The sequence below is a fragment of the Schistocerca nitens genome, chromosome 9 (assembly GCF_023898315.1).
Source record: "Schistocerca nitens isolate TAMUIC-IGC-003100 chromosome 9, iqSchNite1.1, whole genome shotgun sequence".
NCBI lineage: Eukaryota > Metazoa > Arthropoda > Insecta > Orthoptera > Acrididae > Schistocerca > Schistocerca nitens.
The window spans coordinates 187,689,635-187,708,032 of NC_064622.1; the positions used below are offsets into that span (position 1 = coordinate 187,689,635).

Sequence of the window (18,398 nt, forward strand, 5' to 3'; positions counted from 1 at the left end):
TCGTGTGAAATTTTGTGATATTCATGACATGTGAAAAGCGCAACACTAGGCTACAAAGTAAACTGAGAAATGATAGTGACGATGAGCGTATCGTGTCAGCACTACCTTGTAATGAAGTGACAAATGCAAAAACTAGTTTGGTAATTGTGCATAGGGAAATGGACCACGCAGTAAATAACGGTGTAGAAAGTGAAACAATTAGTGAACAGGCAAGTATTGTCGATCGATCGGTCAGCAATAGCTCTCAGTAATGCGAAATGACAGAACAAACTCTTGTAAATACCGTAGGTTCAGGTTTTGCGTCCTAACCATTTTCTCAATTGAGTCAAGACTCACTCCCTGCTTTTCAAAATGCGAATGTTGCCAGTGCAAACGCACTGCCGAAAAGTACAAAGAAACATGTTGCAGACACTAATACAGTGTTATTACAATTAATGCAACAAATAGAACAAAATCAGAAACAATCACAGCAACAAATGGAACAAAATCAGAAACAAATTAAAGAAACACTTGAACAAACACGTGAAGCTTTAACCGCTGAGTTACTTAAAATCGAATCGAAGTGTCAAAACATTTCTGAAGATGTAAAAACACAAATTTGTGAGCACTTTCAGCCTATTCTTTCGCGACATGAAAACGTATTACAGAATCATGAAGTATCCATAAAAGAACTGCAGACTATAGTTCAAGAAAATCACGACACCTTCCAGGCTAAAACTCACTCAAATGTGTCTACTGATACGGTCACGCATCTTGTACAAAATCAGGAAACCCTAAAGGACATAGCAGATACGATTTCGACACAAATGTACACTCTGAAACTTGGTTTAGAAAAACACACGGAGGAAATCAGTACATTATCGGAAAAAGTAGTCGAACTTTCAGAGCGGCTAATTTATCTTCGAAGGTAGATGATGTAGGCTAACGATCTGGAAGTATCCGACTTGGATATCGAAATTTATTCATGATTATACTGGGTGTTACAAAAAGGTGTTACGGCCTAACTTTCAGGAAACATTACTCACACACAAAGAAAGAAAATATGTTATGTGGACATGTGTCCGGAAACGCTTACTTTCCTTAGTTAGAGCTCTTTTTTTTTACTTCTGTTCAAATCACATTAATCACGGAATGGAAACACACAGCAACAAAACGTACCAGCGTGACTTCAAAAACTTTGTTACAGGAAATGTTCAAAATGTCCTCCGTTAGCGAGGATACATGCATCCACCCTCCGTCGCATGGAATCCCTGATGCGGTGATGCAGCCGTGGAGAATGGCGTATTGTATCACAGCCGTCCACAATACGAGCACGAAGAGTCTCTTCATTTTGTACCGGGGTTGCGTAGACAAGAGCTTTCAAATGCCCCCATAAACGAATGTCAGGAGGGTTGAGGTCAGGAGAGCGTGGAGGCCATGGAATTGGTCCGCCTCTACCAATCCATCGGTCACCAAATCTGTTGTTGAGAAGCGTACGAACACTTCGACTGAAATGTGCAGGAGCTCCATCGTGCATGAACCACATATTGTGTCGTACTTGTAAAGGCACATGTTCTAGCAGCACAGGTAGAGTATCCCGTATGAAATCATGATAACGTGCTCCATTGAGCGTAGGTGGAAGAACATGGGGCCCAATCAAGACATCACCAACAATGCCTGCCCAAACGTTCACAGAAAACCTGTGTTGATGACGTGATTGCACAATTGCGTGCGGATTCTCGTCAGCCACACATGTTGATTGTGAAAATTAACAATTTGATCACGTTGGAATGAAGTCTCATCCCTAAAGAGAACATTTGCACTGAAATGAGGATTGACACATTGTTGGATGAACCATTCGCAGAAGTGTACCCGTGGAGGCCAATCAGCTGCTGATAATGCCTGCACACGCTGTACATGGTACGGAAACAACTGGTTCTCCCGTAGCACTCTCCATACAGTGACGTGGTCAACGTTACCTTGTACAGCAGCAACTTCTCTCACGCTGACATTAGGGTTATCGTCAACTGCACGAAGAATTGCCTCGCCCATTGCAGGTGTCCTCGTCGTTCTAGGTCTTCCCCAGTCGCGAGTCATAGGCTGGAATGTTCCGTGCTCCCTAAGACGCCGATCAATTGCTTCGAACGTCTTCCTGTCAGGACACCTTCGTTCTGGAAATCTGTCTAGATACAAACGTACCGCGCCACGGCTATTGCCCCGTGCTAGTCCATACATCAAATGGGCATCTGCCAACTCCGCATTTGTAAACAATGCACTGACTGCAAAACCACGTTTGTGATGAACACTAACCTGTTGATGCTACGTACTGATGTGCTAGTACTGTAGAGCAATGAGTCGCATGTCAACACAAGCACCGAAGTCAACATTACCTTCCTTCAATTGGGCCAACTGGCGGTGAATCGAGGAAGTACAGTAGATACTGACGAAACTAAAATGAGCTCTAACATGAAAATTAAGCGTTTCCGGACACATGTCCACATAACATCTTTTCTTTATTTGTGCGTGAGGAATGTTTCCTGAAAGTTTGGCCGTACCTTTTTGTAACACCCTGTATATACGTATTTGTACTGGATGTCAATGACGATTTATATTCCTGTTTGAACTGAATGTCACATTATTAAGGTAAAAAATACATTATTTAGTTTTCAACAAGGTCTTTTCTATGCTAACCACGTGCCTATTAGTAGTTAGTGGCTTTATTAGTATAGAATCTCTTATTTAGCTGGCAGTACTGACGCTCGCAGTATTGCAGTAGTTCGCGTAATGAGGATTTTTGTGAGGTAAGTGCTTAATGAAATGCATAGGTTTTTGTCGGGATTGCTTCTTATTCAGGGCCATTCTTTTGTAGTAATTATTTGAAGTCAGGTTGTAATTTTTTTTTTTTTTTGACCAGTCAGATTGCGTTGCGCTAGAATATTGTGGGTCAGTGTTGACATGATAAGAAAAAGTAAAGAGAAAGTAGGCTCAGTACGTCAGTTTTACTCAGCTCTTTCAGAATCAAATAACGTAGAAGTTTCATCTTCTCAGTCATTCAGAAATTTAAGTACAGATTCACACATTTAAATAAAGAAGTTCCAAACTGTGTCTCCTCAACGTCAGTACAGGGAACGTTGCTGCGTAGTGGCCTCCACAGCAGGCGTTCGGCTCACGCACCCATGCTGACTGCCGTTATCGGCGACGAAGGGTGGAATTTGCAAGCTTGTACCGCAACTCGACGTCCACTGATTGGCGACAGGTGGCCCTTTCGGATGATGCACGTTTCATGCTCCATCGGACGGATGGCCATTGGCGTGTACAACATGAAACGTTTGAAACCATAGGACCCAGGCAGGAGGAGGAAGCGTTATGATCTGGGGGACGTTTTCGTGGCATTTCCTGGGCGATCTGGGTGGCACAATGCATCAACACAAGTATGCGTGTATCCTTGGGGACCGTGTCCTCGGCACGATAGCATCCCTGGCTTCCCTCACAGACTGTACTGAGAAAGGCTTGGAAAACAAGATGAAAACCGACCAGGTGCTCATAGATTTTACATCAGGTTACATCATGGACTGAAGGTCTACTGCTTAAGCTAATTAGGATCATCAAGTGCAGACAGACTTCCACCATACTCTTCTACATGTAAGTTGGAAAATCAAGGTTTCAGTTCATGGCATGAACAGCAGGAGCATGGTTCTCAATAATGGCCTGCCACAGGGTTCGGCACTAGCGACCATATTTTTGTCTACACATTGCCGACATGCCAGCCACAAAATTTCTTAAGTTTGCGTACATGGGTGACCTGTTTAACGCATATCAAAGTAATAATTTTAGCTACCTCAAGAAAATATTGAATGTAGAGCTGGAAGTACTGAACACCTACCACTTGTAACACCCCAAATATAGAGCCCCTAATGACATCCCTTTTGACAACAAAAGATATAAAAATTAGTTATCCTGACCTTGAGGGTAGCTACTGAAAGTCTGACCGACAGAAATACTAGGGAACTAACAACTTCTATTCCACGGAAAGAACTAAATGAAAGACTATCAGCTGATCACTTAATCTACGAAGCATGAAACTCTTAACTAAAGAATTCAAAATTTATGCTTTACGAAGATTCAAACCCAGACGAGATAAAGTGATCAGAGATAACATTTATCCAAGGAAAGAGTTGTAGCCGCATCGATCTGTAAGTTCGCTGCGACTACAATTGTAAGTAGGCTGATTAGGTTCTTATATTGGTAATGCCACCGCCACGTAGCGCTCTGTATGAAAATCACTGGCTGTGCTGTGTGCAGTCTGTGGCTGGGTGGCATTGTAGCAATTTGCTACTGTAGTGTTGGGCAGTTGGCTGTTAACAGCGCGTAGTGTTGCGCAGTTGGAGGTGAGCCGCCAGCAGTGGTGGATGTGGGGAGAAAAGTGGCGGAGTTTTGAGAGTGTGTCCATCAGAGACAGTAAATTTGTAAGACTGGATGTCATGAACTGCTATATATATTATGACTTGTGAACACTATTAAGGTAAATACATTGTTTGTTCTCTATCAAAATCTTTCATTTGCTAACTATGCCTATGAGTAGTTAGTATTTTCAGTAGTTTGAATCTTTTATTTAGCTAGCAGTAGTGGCGCTCGCTGTATTCCAGTAGTTCGAGTAACGAAGATTTTTGTGAGGCAAGTGATTGATGAAAGGTATAGATTATTGTTCGTCAGAGCCATTCTTTTGTAGGGATTTTTGAAAGTCAGATTGCGTTGCGCTAAAAAATATTGTGTGTCAGTTTAGTGTTGATCAGAATAGGCAAAGAGCGAAATGTCTGAGTACGTTCAGTTCTGCTCAGCTGTTTCAAAATCAAATAACATAAGATGTTTATCAGCACAGTAATTCATTAATTTTTCTAAGGGGACGTTTCACAATGAAAAACTTCAATGGAGATGTTAATTCGCTCTCTTGTAGACGTCGCGATAGAATCTCACTTATTGACCGATACTAGATTGTTTCAGACAGATCTGGAATTTTAAAGTTTTTCAAGTATCATCTTGACGTATTAGTCAAAGTTCTGAAGAAAAGTGATAGATCATTTACCGTTTAGCCAGACAACGGAACAGGTATTATTCCCGAGGGAAAAGTAACTCGTCTGATACTTAAACGATTCTGGGACTTAGTCGTCGGGATCTGTGATTGTCACGAACACTGAAGGACACAGCAATGTACCAGACGCCGACGTAAACTCTACAAACAGACTTGAGTAGGAAACATATACACGCAATCATGAAGAATTCACAGGTATGCCGTGTTGTCGGAAGCTGTAGTCAAAGTCACAGTTGCTGACGTAAATCGTTGCTTTAGTTCCTTGAATGAGAGATCGGTGTGCTCTCTAGTGCAGTGGTTAGATCTTTATTGTGTCACTGTGAAATAATTTTTTATTGATAGAAGGCCGAAGCTAAAGGTGACTGACTGACATTGTTAACAGTGAACAGTAACTGAAGACGTTATTACGACGCTTTCTGTACGTTATTTAGAGAATACATTATCTCTGGATTTACGACGTCGGAGTTGTTAAATTAGCACCGTAGCGACGCATTAACGACGCTATAATACTTCACAAATCAACATCCACGCAGGACTATAATGTGGTATATATGACGGTAGTATCTGTTCCCGAAAGAACACATACCGTGGATGACCATGCTGCTTTGGTAGAAATGAAATGATAATTAAATAGACACCCTAGCTGAAAACAGGCGTTGATATACTTCACTGGGGACATGTTGAAAAGGTGTGCCCCGACCGGGACTCGAACCCGGGATCTCCTGCTTGCATGGCAGACGCTCTATCCATCTGAGCCACCGAGGGCACAGAGGATAGTGCGTCTGCAGGGACTTATCCCTTGCACGCTCCCCGTGAGATCCACATTCCCAACATGTCCACACCACTACATTCGTAGTGCGCCTAATAGATGTTTGCCCATCATACTCATTGCTCGTGGCAGATTAATCTACCAAGTCCCATACGAGTTCAGGCATAGCGTGTGCGTTCACACAAGAAGGTCAATGGCCGGGAAGCCATATTTTAACTATATATGACGGTAGTATCTGTTCCCGAAAGAACAGTTACCGTGGATGACCATGCAGCTTTGCTAGAAATGAAATGATAATTAAATAGACACCCTAGCTGCAAACAGGCGTTGGTATACTTCACTGGGGACATGTTGAAAATGTGTGCCCCGACCGGGACTCGAACCCAGGATCTCCTGCTTACATGGCAGACGCTCTATCCATCTGAGCCACCGTGGGCACAGAGGATAATGCGTCTGCAGGGACTTATCCCTTGCACGCTCCCCGTGAGATCCACATTCCCAACATGTACACACCACTACATTCGTAGTGGGCCTGATAGATGTTTGCCCATCATACTCATTACTCGTGGCATATTAATCTACCAAGTCCCATACGAGTTCGGGCATAGTGTGTGCGTTCACACAAGAAGGTCAATGGCCGGGAAGCCATATTTTAACTATATATGACGGTAGTATCTGTTCCCGAAAGAACAGTTACCGTGGATGACCATGCAGCTTTGCTACAAATGAAATGATAATTAAATAGACACCCTAGCTGCAAACAGGCGTTGATATACTTCATTGGGGACATGTTGAAAATGTGTGCCTCGAGCGGGACTCGAACCCGGGATCTCCTGCTTACATGGCAGACGCTCTATCCATCTGAGCCATCGTGGGCACAGAGGATAGTGCGTCTGCAGGGACTTATCCCTTGCACGCTCTCCGTGAGATCCACATTCCCAACATGTACACACCACTACATTCGTAGTGGGCCTGATAGATGTTTGCCCATCATACTCATTACTCGTGGCATATTAATCTACCAAGTCCCATACGAGTTCAGGCATAGCGTGTGCGTTCACACAAGAAGGTCAATGGCCGGGAAGCCATATTTTAACTATATATGACGGTAGTATCTGTTCCCGAATGAACAGTTGCCGTGGATGACCATGCAGCTTTGCTAGAAATGAAATGATAATTAAATAGACACCCTAGCTGCAAACAGGCGTTGATATACTTCATTGGGAACATGTTGAAAATGTGTGCCCCGACCGGGACTCGAACCCGGGATCTCCTGCTTCCATGGCAGACGCTCTATCCATCTGAGCCACCGTGGGCACAGAGGATAGTGCGTCTGCAGGGACTTATCCCTTGCACGCTCCCCGTGAGATCCACATTCCCAACATGTACACACCACTACATTCGTAGTGGGCCTGATAGATGTTTGCCCATCATACTCATTACTCGTGGCAGATTAATCTACCAAGTCCCATACGAGTTCGGGCATAGCGTGTGCGTTCACACAAGAAGGTCAATGGCCGGGAAGCCATATTTTAACTATATATGACGGTAGTATCTGTTCACGAAAGAACACATACCGTGGATGACCATGCAGCTTTGCTAGAAATGAAATGATAATTAAATAGACACCCTAGCTGCAAACAGGCGTTGATATACTTCGTTGGGGACATGTTGAAAACGTGTGCCCCGACCGGGACTCGAACCCAGGATCTCCTGCTTACATGGCAGACGCTCTATCCATCTGAGCCACCGTGGGCACAGAGGATAGTGCGTCTGCAGGGACTTATCCCTTGCACGCTCCCCGTGAGATCCACATTTCCAACATGTCCACACCACTACATTCGTAGTGCGCCTAATAGATGTTTGCCCATCGTCCCGGTCGGGGCACACATTTTCAACATGTCCCCAGTGAAGTATATCAACGCCTGTTTGCAGCTAGGGTGTCTATTTAGTTATCATTTCACTTTAATGTGGCATCGGTTTGAATGGTGAAACTTATAATTCGAGATATCATATTAACTACGTTTGAACACTCATTTGCAAACCAGGCATAAAAACTGTTATCAAGTTTCGCGTAAGCTTATAAGTCCGTCACGAACACGAGAAGGATATTTGGTTTATTGTTTCAGGTAAAGGGAGTTGCTGCGGTACCTACTGGTGCAATCGCTATGTGTAGCAGTAAAGAAGACAGACATCCTTCGAACACCATTGCTTCAATTGTAAGCGAGGGCCGCTTATACATTTCGGCGTGCTGCTCCATCGATAAGCGGATATCTGTTAAAGGGATATAGTATCTGAAACTAACCAAACAAAGCGACGAGTTTGTTTTATCAGTTACAGACCGGAGTTGTCGCGATCGACGGACGCCGACCTGTGTCGAACAGACTTGAACATCAATTACCATCGAGCCGACACACACACACCCGCCACACACTCCAAGTGGCACTTACATCCAAACCCTAATCAAACGACCAGCATGATAATACACCTTGACAATAGCGATAGAATTAGAAAATTACAACTCTCTACGATTGGTTAACGCTACTGGCATGAGGATAATCCTAATTACTTGCACTCTATGCTGTAGCTCAAGTCTAGAAGATACAAAACAGAGGTTAAAACTCCGTAATGCTATCATGTCGAAACCGTTTGGAATGACGGTTGTTGTGGAGTGAGTTCAGGGCGGACTCCTGCACTACCCCTTGTCTACAGCATAGCTGAATACTGGTTGCTGGTCTGGATGACAAATACGAACGTGGCTAAAGTGGACGTCCAAATAAAGGAGACAACTCTGATGACCTCTGGAACACTCCGGGCCACCCCATGCGCCTGGCACCCCGTCCTAGCAAACAGAGAGCCCCCTGAAAACAGGCGCTCGCAGTTAGCCATAAGATTATACTGAAAAATCCTAGGTAACCCAGAATTCCCTATACACCAAGACCTAGCACATCTCAACAGACTTCAATGCAGGTCACCTTTATGGAAAATTGGTGAAGTCTGCAGCACTTCGACTCGAAGACACCTCGGAAAGAACTATGGGCTGTAAGTTGACATAACAAGCGAAACTTGGTGGAGGACCCTAGCAAGAAGATCGATGGATCCAACCTCCCGGGAAAATTGTGGATAACCCTGAACAAAGTCAGGACCATGCTGGTAGGTGTCAGCAACTAATGAACAAATGGGGCCCATTGGATAGGACTGAATGTGAGTCGGGCAAAACCAATCATTGGACCATTTATTTTTGTGTGAAGTGCATGGCTATAAGGGTGATCTGAAGGACGTCCATAGGCACTCCGACTCAACCATAGAGTGGCTCAAGAATAATTATAATGCTGTCTAGTTTTATAAGAACAGAAGTAAGGAATATTGTAATCCATTATGGAGCTATGAGACTATATTAGCTGATACGTTACGTGATGGCTGCCTCTGTAAATGCAGAACGAATAAATAAACGAATTAATAACGATAGAATCTACCAGCAGGACAATACAACGTATCACCCAGCTCGCAGTGTACGTGCGTGGTTAGAGGAGCATCAGGATGAGGTTACCGTACTCCCCCAGCCACCAGATTCCCCTGATTTAGATCCAGTCGAGAATATATAGGACTTAATCAGTGGCATCACTCGATAGGGCTGTTCGCGCTACGGATCCTCAACCGAGAAACCTAATGCAGATGGCCATAGCGCTGGAGTCGGCATGGCTCCACATACCAGTCCGTGCCTTCCAAAATTTCATTGACTCTTTTCCTGCAGGTCTCGCAGCGATTCGTGCCGCAGAATGTTGTTATTCGGGCTACTGACAGGTGGTCTCATTAATGTGACTGGTTGTTAAAGGTTAAAAAATGAAATGGGTCATTGAATGTGAACCCATTTGAGTCGAGAAGAGCATTACCCGCGAAAGGCAAGCTTACGCGTTCGTGTCCGTCTATGACCCACTGTTTTAATCTTCCAGTAAGATTAAAAATAAAGTACATTTCTCGGCAGAGTGAAAGATTCATTCCGAAAAGGACCACCCAGCCTAATGGTAAGCCATTTCTGCGCAGCATCTCTCCTTCTGGAGTGCTGTGTACCAAGGTATGCATAAACACCTCTGTAGTTTAGAAACTAGGAGAGAGGAACTGGTGGAAGTGAATCTAAAAAAATGGTTCAGATGGCTCTGAGCACTATGGGACTTAACTTCTAAGGTCATCAGTCCCCGAGAACTTAGAACTAGTTAAACCTAACTAACCTAAGGACATCACACACATCCATGCCCGAGACAGGATTCGAACCTGCGACCGTAGCGGTCGCGCGGTTCTAGACTGTAGCGCCTAAAACCGCTCAGCCACCTCGGCCGGTGGAAGTGAATCTATGGGGGAGGTGGGGGGAGGAGGCCGTAAGTTGTACCTGGATAGCTCAGCCGATAACAGCATTGCCTTTTCCAGATCCAAACGCATTTCATTTAGCACTCCACTCTGTTTGTAGATCTGTGCCTTGTTTTACACCTGTTGTGCAGTACTGCCAATATCGTTAGAAGTTTCATTCCACAGACTTAATACCATGGAAGGCCTTTCTCATCGTCAAATCGAGCTAAAGGACGCACTGGTAAAACATTGGACCCATGTTCTGGAAAAAAAAGCAGTATGAAACATCCAGACCACTGCGCCTGCTCGAGATGCGGAAGAGATGCCCCCTGAAAAGCGAAAAATTGCAGCGCCGCCGGCGGTAGAAACTGGCTAAATTGATACATCGAAAGTTAAAATGTAGCTGTCGAAAATCAGACCGTTGTTGTTTTATATCATATAAAATAGGGTTCCATGTTGTTGTTGTTGTTGTTGTAGTCTTCAGTCCTGAGACTGGTTTGATGCAGCTCTCCACGCTAATCTATCCTGTGCAAGCTTCTTCATTTCCCAGTACCTACTGCAACCTACATCCTTCTGAATCTGCTTAGTGTATTCATCTCTTGGTCTCCCTCTACGATTTTTACCCTCCACGCTGCTCTCCAATACTAAATTTGTGATCCCTTGATGCCTCAGAACATGTCCTACCATCCGATCCCTTCTTCTGGTCAAGTTGTGCAACAAACTCCTCTTCTCCCCAATCCTATTCAGTACCTCGTCATTCGTTATGTGATCTACCCATCTAATCTTCAGCATTCTTCTGTAGCACCACATTTCGAAAGCTTCTGTTCTCTTGTTGTCCAAACTATTTATCGTCCATGTTTCACTTCCATACATGGCTACACTCCATACATATACTTTCAGAAACGACTTCCTGACACTTAAATCTATACTCGATGTTAACAAATTTCTCTTCTTCAGAAACGCTTTCTTTGCCATTGCCAGTCTACATTTTATATCCTCTCTACTTCGACCATCATCAGTTATTTTGCTCCCCAAATAGCAAAACTCCTTTACTGCTTTAAGTGTCTCATTTCCTAATCTAATTCCCTCAGCATCACCCGACTAAATTCGACTACATTCCATTACTCTCGTTTTGTTTTTGTTGATGTTCATCTCATATCCTCCTTTCAAGACAATGTCCATTCCGTTCAACTGCTCTTGCAAGTCATTTGCTGTCTCTGACAGAATTACAATGTCATCGGCGAACCTCAAAGTTTTTATTTTTTCTCCATGGATTTTAATACCTACTCCGAATTTTTCTTTTGTTTCCTTTACTGCTTGCTCAATATACAGATTGAATAACATCGGGGAGAGGCTACAACCCTGTCTCAGTCCCTTCCCAACCCCTGCTTCCCTTTCATGCCCCTCGACCCTTATAACTGCCATCTGGTTTCTGTACAAATTGTAAATAGCCTTTCGCTCCCTGTATTTTAATGCTGCCAGCTTCAGAATTTGAAAGAGAGCATTCCAGTCAACATTGTCAAAAGCTTTCTCTAAGTCTACAAATGCTAGAAACGTAGGTTTGCCTTTTCTTAATCTAGCTTCTAAAATTAGTCGAAGGGTCAGTATTGCCTCACGTGTCCCCATATTGCTACGGAATCCAAACTGATCTTCCCCAAGGTCGGCTTCTACCAGTTTTTCCATTCGTCTGTAAAGAATTCGCGTTAGTATTTTGCAGCCGTGACTTATTAAACTGATAGTTCGGTAATTTTCACATGTGTCAACGCCTGCTTTCTTTGGGATTGGAATTATTATATTCTTCTTGAAGTCTGAGGCTATTTCGCCTGTCTCATACATTTTGCTCACCAGATGGTGGAGTTTTGTCAGGACTGGCTCTACCAAGGCCGTCAGTAGTTCTAATGGAATGTTGTCTACTCCCGGGGCCTTGTTTCGACTCAGATCTTTCAGTGCTCTGTCAAACTCTTCACGCAGTATCATATTTCCATTTCATCTTCATCTACATCCTCTTCCATTTCCATAATATTGTCCTCAAGTACATCGCCCTTGTATAGACCCTCTATATACTCTTTCCACCTCTCTGCTTTATCTTCTTTCCTTAGAACTGGGTTTCCATCTGAGCTCTTGATATTCATACAAGTCGTTCTCTTTCCTCCAAAGGTCTCTTGAATTTTCCTGTAGGCAGTATCTATCTTACCTCTAGTGAGATAAGCCTCTATATCCTTACATTTGTCCTCTAGCCATGCCTGCTTAGCGATTTTGCACTTCATGTCGATCTCATTTTTGAGTCGTTTGTATTCCTTTTTACCTGCTTCATTTACTGCATTTTTATCTTTTCTCCTTTCGTCAATTAAATTCAATATTTCTCCTGTCACCCAAGGATTTCTATTAGCCCTCATCCTTTTACCTACTTGATCCTCTGCTGCCTTCACTACTTCATCCCTCAAAGCTACCCATTCTTCTTCTACTGTATTTCTTTCCCCCATTCTTGTCAACTGTTCCCTTATGTTCTCCCTGAAACTCTGTAAAATCTCTGGTTTAGTCAGTTTATCCAGGTCCCATCTCCTTAAATTCCCACCTTTTTACACTTTCTTCAGTTTTAATCTACAGTTCATAACCAATAGATTGTGGTCAGAGTCCACATCTGCCCCTGGAAATGTCTTACAATTTAAAACCTGCTTCCTGCATCTCTGTCTTACCATTATATAATCTATCTGATACCTTTTAGTATCTCGAGGGTTCTTCCGTGTATACAACCTTCTTTGATGATTCTTGAACCAAGTGTTAGCTATGATTAAGTTATGCTCTGCGCAAAATTCTACCAGGCGTCTTCCTCTTTCATTTCTTCCCCCAATCCATATTCACCTACTACGTTTCCTTCTCTCCCTTTTCCTACTACCGAATTCCAGTCATCCATGACTATTAAATTTTCGTCTCCCTTCACCATCTGAATAATTTCTTTTATTTCATCATACATTTCTTCAATTTCTTCGTCATCTGCAGAGCTAGTTGGCATATAGAATTGTACTACTGCCGTAGGCGCGGGCTTCGTGTCTATCTTGGCCACAACAATGCGTTCGCTGTGCTGTTTGTAGTAGCTTACCCGCATTCCTATTGTTTTATTCATTATTAAACCTACTCCTGCATTACCCCTATTTGACTTTGTGTTGATAACCCTGTAGTCACCTGACCAAAAGTCTTGTTCCTCCTGCCACCGAACTTCACTAATTCCCACTATATCCAACTTTAACCTATCCATTTCCCTTTTTAAATTTTCTAAACTACCTGCCCGATTACGGGATCTGACATTCCTCGCTCCGATCCGTAGAACGCCAGTTTTCTTTCTCCCGATAACGACGTCCTCCTGAGTAGTCCCCGCCGGAGATCCGAATGGGGGACTATTTTACCTCCGGAATATTTTACGTAAGAGGACGACATCATCATTTATTCATACAGTAAAGCTGCATGCCCTCGGGAAAAATTACGGCCGTAGTTTCCCCTTGCTTTCAGCCGTTCGCAGTGCCAGCACAGCAAGGCCGTTTTGGTTAGTGTTACAAGGCCAGATCAGTCAATCATCCAGACTGTTGCCGCTGCAACTACTGAAAAGGCTGCTGCCCCTCTTCAGGAACCACATGTTTGTCTGGCCTCTCAACAGATACCCCTCCGTTGTGGTTGTACTTACGGTACGGCTACCTGTATCGCTGAGGCACGCAAGCCTCCCCACCAACGGCAATGTCTATGAAAGAAAAACCTCTTCTGCTTCTCGCGCAGGCGGAATGGCGTGGACCCGGGGTATAGCGGAATCGCCGTTTTTGACAATGCTTCAGAGAGGTCGTAATTGTGTCGCAGCGACGACGCTCGAAGATCAGACGATCGTATCCGGCAGCTTACCAGTGGAGAACATAGTCATTAGAGTTAATGCTATTTCTAATTTGTATTATCTCCCTTTGCAAAACAAACTAATGTGTTGGCATTAAAACGTCGTCGAAAATTTCGTTAGTAGACTTAAACGACAACGCATTTCTTTGTTCAGGTAACAGAAATAACACAAATTAGAAGTATCGTAGCATTATGTGTTTATGATCGATAACAAAAATAAATGCCAATGACAACTGTGTAGTTTTTCGTAAAAACGTCTTTACGATGATTATACATATTTATGTATATAAGTTAATAGTATTATTACATGAGTATTACAAAAATTGTCATTGGCATGCGCTACAGAATATTACGTGTAAGGAAAATCTCATTACAACGGACTGAAAAATCACATGTGCATAAAACAATACTTCATACACTGCATGTACCACATTATAAGAAACATGTGTCTTTTGTGTAATTCAGGAACCGCTGATGATGGCAAACCCGAAACTAGTCCTGTAAACTGCTACCAACTAGCAGCGTCTGTCAAACAGTCAATCATTTACACGACATCTACAATTTCCATAAGCTGCAATGCACCAAATCTACAAGACACCCACATTTAAGCTTTTCATTATTTCTGTGAATAGCTTAAGGCGAATGTCGGGGTGGTTCCATTGCAAGAGCCGAGTTTATATTCCGTCTCTGATGACCTTCTCTTCTACGGGACGTTAAACTCTAATCTGCCTCCCTTCCCTTTGTCTTCCTCCTTGGTGAGAACCTGCTCACTAGGCTGCTATGCGGGCGGGTACCTGCAGTTAAGCTTGGAATCCCGACTACGGCACATTTTATTATTAACGGCGCACACAAATTACCGGAGTCCGAGAAGCACCGGCGTTGCGGTGTTGGTGTCGACTAGTGCCTTCTTTCCACTACACTACACTACACTACACTGCTACGCAGGGGGATAGATGCCTACAAGCACAGCAGGCTGCCAGCCGAACGTCTCATTCCTTCAATGCTTCTTTCACACTAATGGGGCGAGTGGCCGGCATGAAAGAGGCACGGCATACAGTTACAACCGAAAGTACCTCTAAGCGATAACTGTATACTATATCTAAACAGAGTATGTAAACAATTTCGATACAACTGAATGCTGGCTGACAAGTTTAAAAAAAAAATTAACGAGCTCCAGAAAGTCCTCTTTCCAGTGTTAAAATAGCGCTTGTAAACTACACGTTTTCTCAGAAATTATTTGAGCTAGGAAGTTGAATTTTTATAGGCTATTTATTGGAGATTTGGCTACGACTTAACACAGGGATTTTTAAAAATTTGAATTCAGTTGTTAGAGATTAATCTTTTCTATTGTAATGAACATTCACTACTTTTTACGCCATTTTTGTTTATAAATTCAACAATATACAAGCTTTTGGAAAAATTCTGCATTAAGTTACGCAGAAAGGACTGTGCAACATTTCCTGAAAATTTGAAGCAAATTAGTTTGCTAGATCCTGAGAAAACATGTAATTTGTATGAAAAAATAAAACTTTTGGGAATCGAGCCTCAAAGTTTGGAGTACCGTTTTAGTTCATTACAGGTCTACAGCCTGCAAACGTCTCCTCTAGATTCCTCTTTATCCTCCTCCTGTTTACTCTGGTTTGTATTTATAGGCTATTTACAGCCCTGTCAGCAGCCCGAAGACGTTCCTTGTCTAAAGCAAGCATCGTTCGTACCATGCTGAAACCTATCTCCGTTCCCATATTTCGAAATACGTTGCGCCTTACAACCAATCACTGAAAATAGCAACAGCATCATACACGCCATGAAAGCATAGAATTTTATCGTTGACTATCGATAGTCGACTCTCTCCCGAGCGCAGAGAAACGGTGGGGAGTCGTGGCGTAGCTTTTGTGGAGCGCGGGCAGAGTGTTGTCTTGATGCCGTGGCTGCAGCGCGTATCTTATAGTGTAGTAACTGAAAACGTTTGCCACACAAGTTTTGCGTTTAATTTCAGTGTCTATGACGCATTATCAATGTTTATCCAAAAGGTGATGTCCCTCGGTTTCGTGTGTCGTGTCGGGAGAACAACAATCAACCGCGTCGCGACGGTGACGGAAAAATAATGTGGACTGGTATGATCTTAACTGCAAGTTCTAAGTGAAAGAAAAACATATCGTTTTGATAGGCTGAATACCACCAGCGCAGGTACTTTCTCGTTCGTATATCGTACCCGAAATTTTATGGAGCATCCGCGTCGCGATTCGGTCACCCGCACGCACGTCCTATCAACTATTGACTTGTTTAGTACTGTTGGAAGAGCTGTGCCAATCGTCGACTGATGAAACATTCTTTGAACACTGATTATTTTGTTTTCTGTGCACCATGTTTTTGCATTGGATGCCATCATTCAGACACCATCCTATACGTCACAACGGGCACGTACTTGGAGTACAAACACTGATCACGTCCATTGTGGAATAGTGTTAATTGTGTACAGTGCAGCCCTACCCTGTGCAAGTGTTTAACAGAATATAGTGAATTCTACCAGATCAACTTGGTATTGTTGGTGTGAGTGGCTCCTCTCTCTGCTAGATAATAGTTATTCCTGTGTCTAGGGAGTGTTGTACAGTCTCGATTGCTAAAGGCTAGCTTTTATTAATGCTGCATATCTATCCCCTTTCCTCCCGGGCGTGTTACAACCAGAGTGAAGTGTTTCTACTCCAACAAACACAGTTTTGGGCATTCTTGACCATATAACACTATTTACGCTTGCATTAGGGTTTTGAATTTTTCCATAAACACACTTTTTCAACACTACAGAAGTTGCTAACTCTCTGAAAATAGGTTTCGTCACCTCCATTACCGCATCAGGCAGGCTATGTTTATGAGTCTGCAATTCACCTGTTAGCAATTCATTGCTATACTTGCACCAACTGCTTTCTCCTTTGGAACACAAGTAATGATGGGAACTTTAACCGGTTGAAAAAGTATGGAATAAAGAGCCCAAACAGCCCTCTTCATTTCATCGAGCCTGTGTGTGTTTTGCCTAATAGCTATTCCATAATATTTCTGTATTTTGTCAATCACACTGCCAGTTAACCTTCTCTTCCCATCCATCCCTTTACGATAAATTGAGTTTTTGTTTTTTACGAGGTTTTCAGTCGTTGAGGTCTTGATCTCATTCGTTTCTGTACGTGTCCAATACACTCAAATTTCTGCATTACAACATCATCACCAAAGGGCTGCAGTTCTTGAATATGTTTGAAACTTCTAGCATCGCCGTCACCAAGGTAACTCATATATCGCACTCTGTCGCACGCAACAAAACGTTGAAATATACCAGCAGCATCAGTCAACTCTGCAGCTCGTGGTCCAGTGGCTAGCGTTGCTGCCCCTGGATCACGGAGTCCCGGCTTCGATTCTCGGGCGCGTTGGGGATTTTCTCTGCCCGGGGACTGGGTCTTTGTGTTGTCCTCATCATTTCATCACCATCATCATTCGTGGTAGTGGCTAGATTGGACTGAGTAAAAAATTGGAGTGTGAAAAAATTCGAACTTTGTGAGGACGCTGATGACCGAGCAGTTGAGCGCCCTACAAACCAACCGTCATCATCAGCACCAGTCACTTCCCAGTCAGTTCCATTCCTCCATTACTGCCACGATAGTTAGCTGTGGAATTATTTTCATGTGTACCTTTCTTTTTTTTTTTTTTTTTTTTTTTTTTGACAAATGGTTCAAATGGCTCTAAGCACTATGGGACTTAACATCTGAGGTCATCAGTCCCCTAGACTTAGAACTACTTCAAGCGAACTAACCTAAGGGCATCACACACATCCATGCCCGAGGCAGGATTCGAACCTGCAACCGAGGCAGCAGCGCGGTTCTGGACTGAAGCGCCTAGAACCGCTTGGCCACAACAGCTGGCGAACACTTTAAGAGACGCTTTCTGAACATACAACTATCACACACAGAATTTTGAGATGTACTTACATGATGCTGGCACAACCGCTTCACCTTACTGGATACTTTCAGCCTCCAGCTGGCGTTATAATTCCAACAGCATTTCGGGAACGATTGCTGTAATAGTAAGGAAAAAGAACTTCTGTAACCACTTGTTACGAAAATGTATCACAATCTCGAAAAATTTTTGAAGACTTTGCTACGAAATTGCAGCTGTTTGAGCAAATTATCACATCTATGGTGGGAGGAAAGGAAGATCTGAGACAAACATCTTGTGTTTGCCTGAAAGTGGATGGAATATTGGATGCAGCAGCTAGCTTTAGAAAAACGTTCTTTGTTCAGTCTGAGAAAGATGGAAAGCCTGACACGCCCAGTGCCAGCTGCATCCCTCGAAAAATAT

At 43.2% G+C, this 18,398-nt stretch overlaps 2 non-coding genes across 2 annotated transcripts; both read right to left on the reverse strand.

The window, feature by feature from the left end:
- Nucleotides 1–5,759: 5,759 nt before the first annotated feature.
- Trnaa-ugc (transfer RNA alanine (anticodon UGC)) lies at nucleotides 5,760–5,834 on the reverse strand. The gene has a single exon. It is a non-coding gene; the product is annotated as a tRNA-Ala (tRNA).
- A 1,245-nt stretch (nucleotides 5,835–7,079) lies between these two features.
- Nucleotides 7,080–7,154, reverse strand: Trnap-ugg (transfer RNA proline (anticodon UGG)). The gene has a single exon. It is a non-coding gene; the product is annotated as a tRNA-Pro (tRNA).
- Between the last annotated feature and the right edge of the window lie 11,244 nt (nucleotides 7,155–18,398).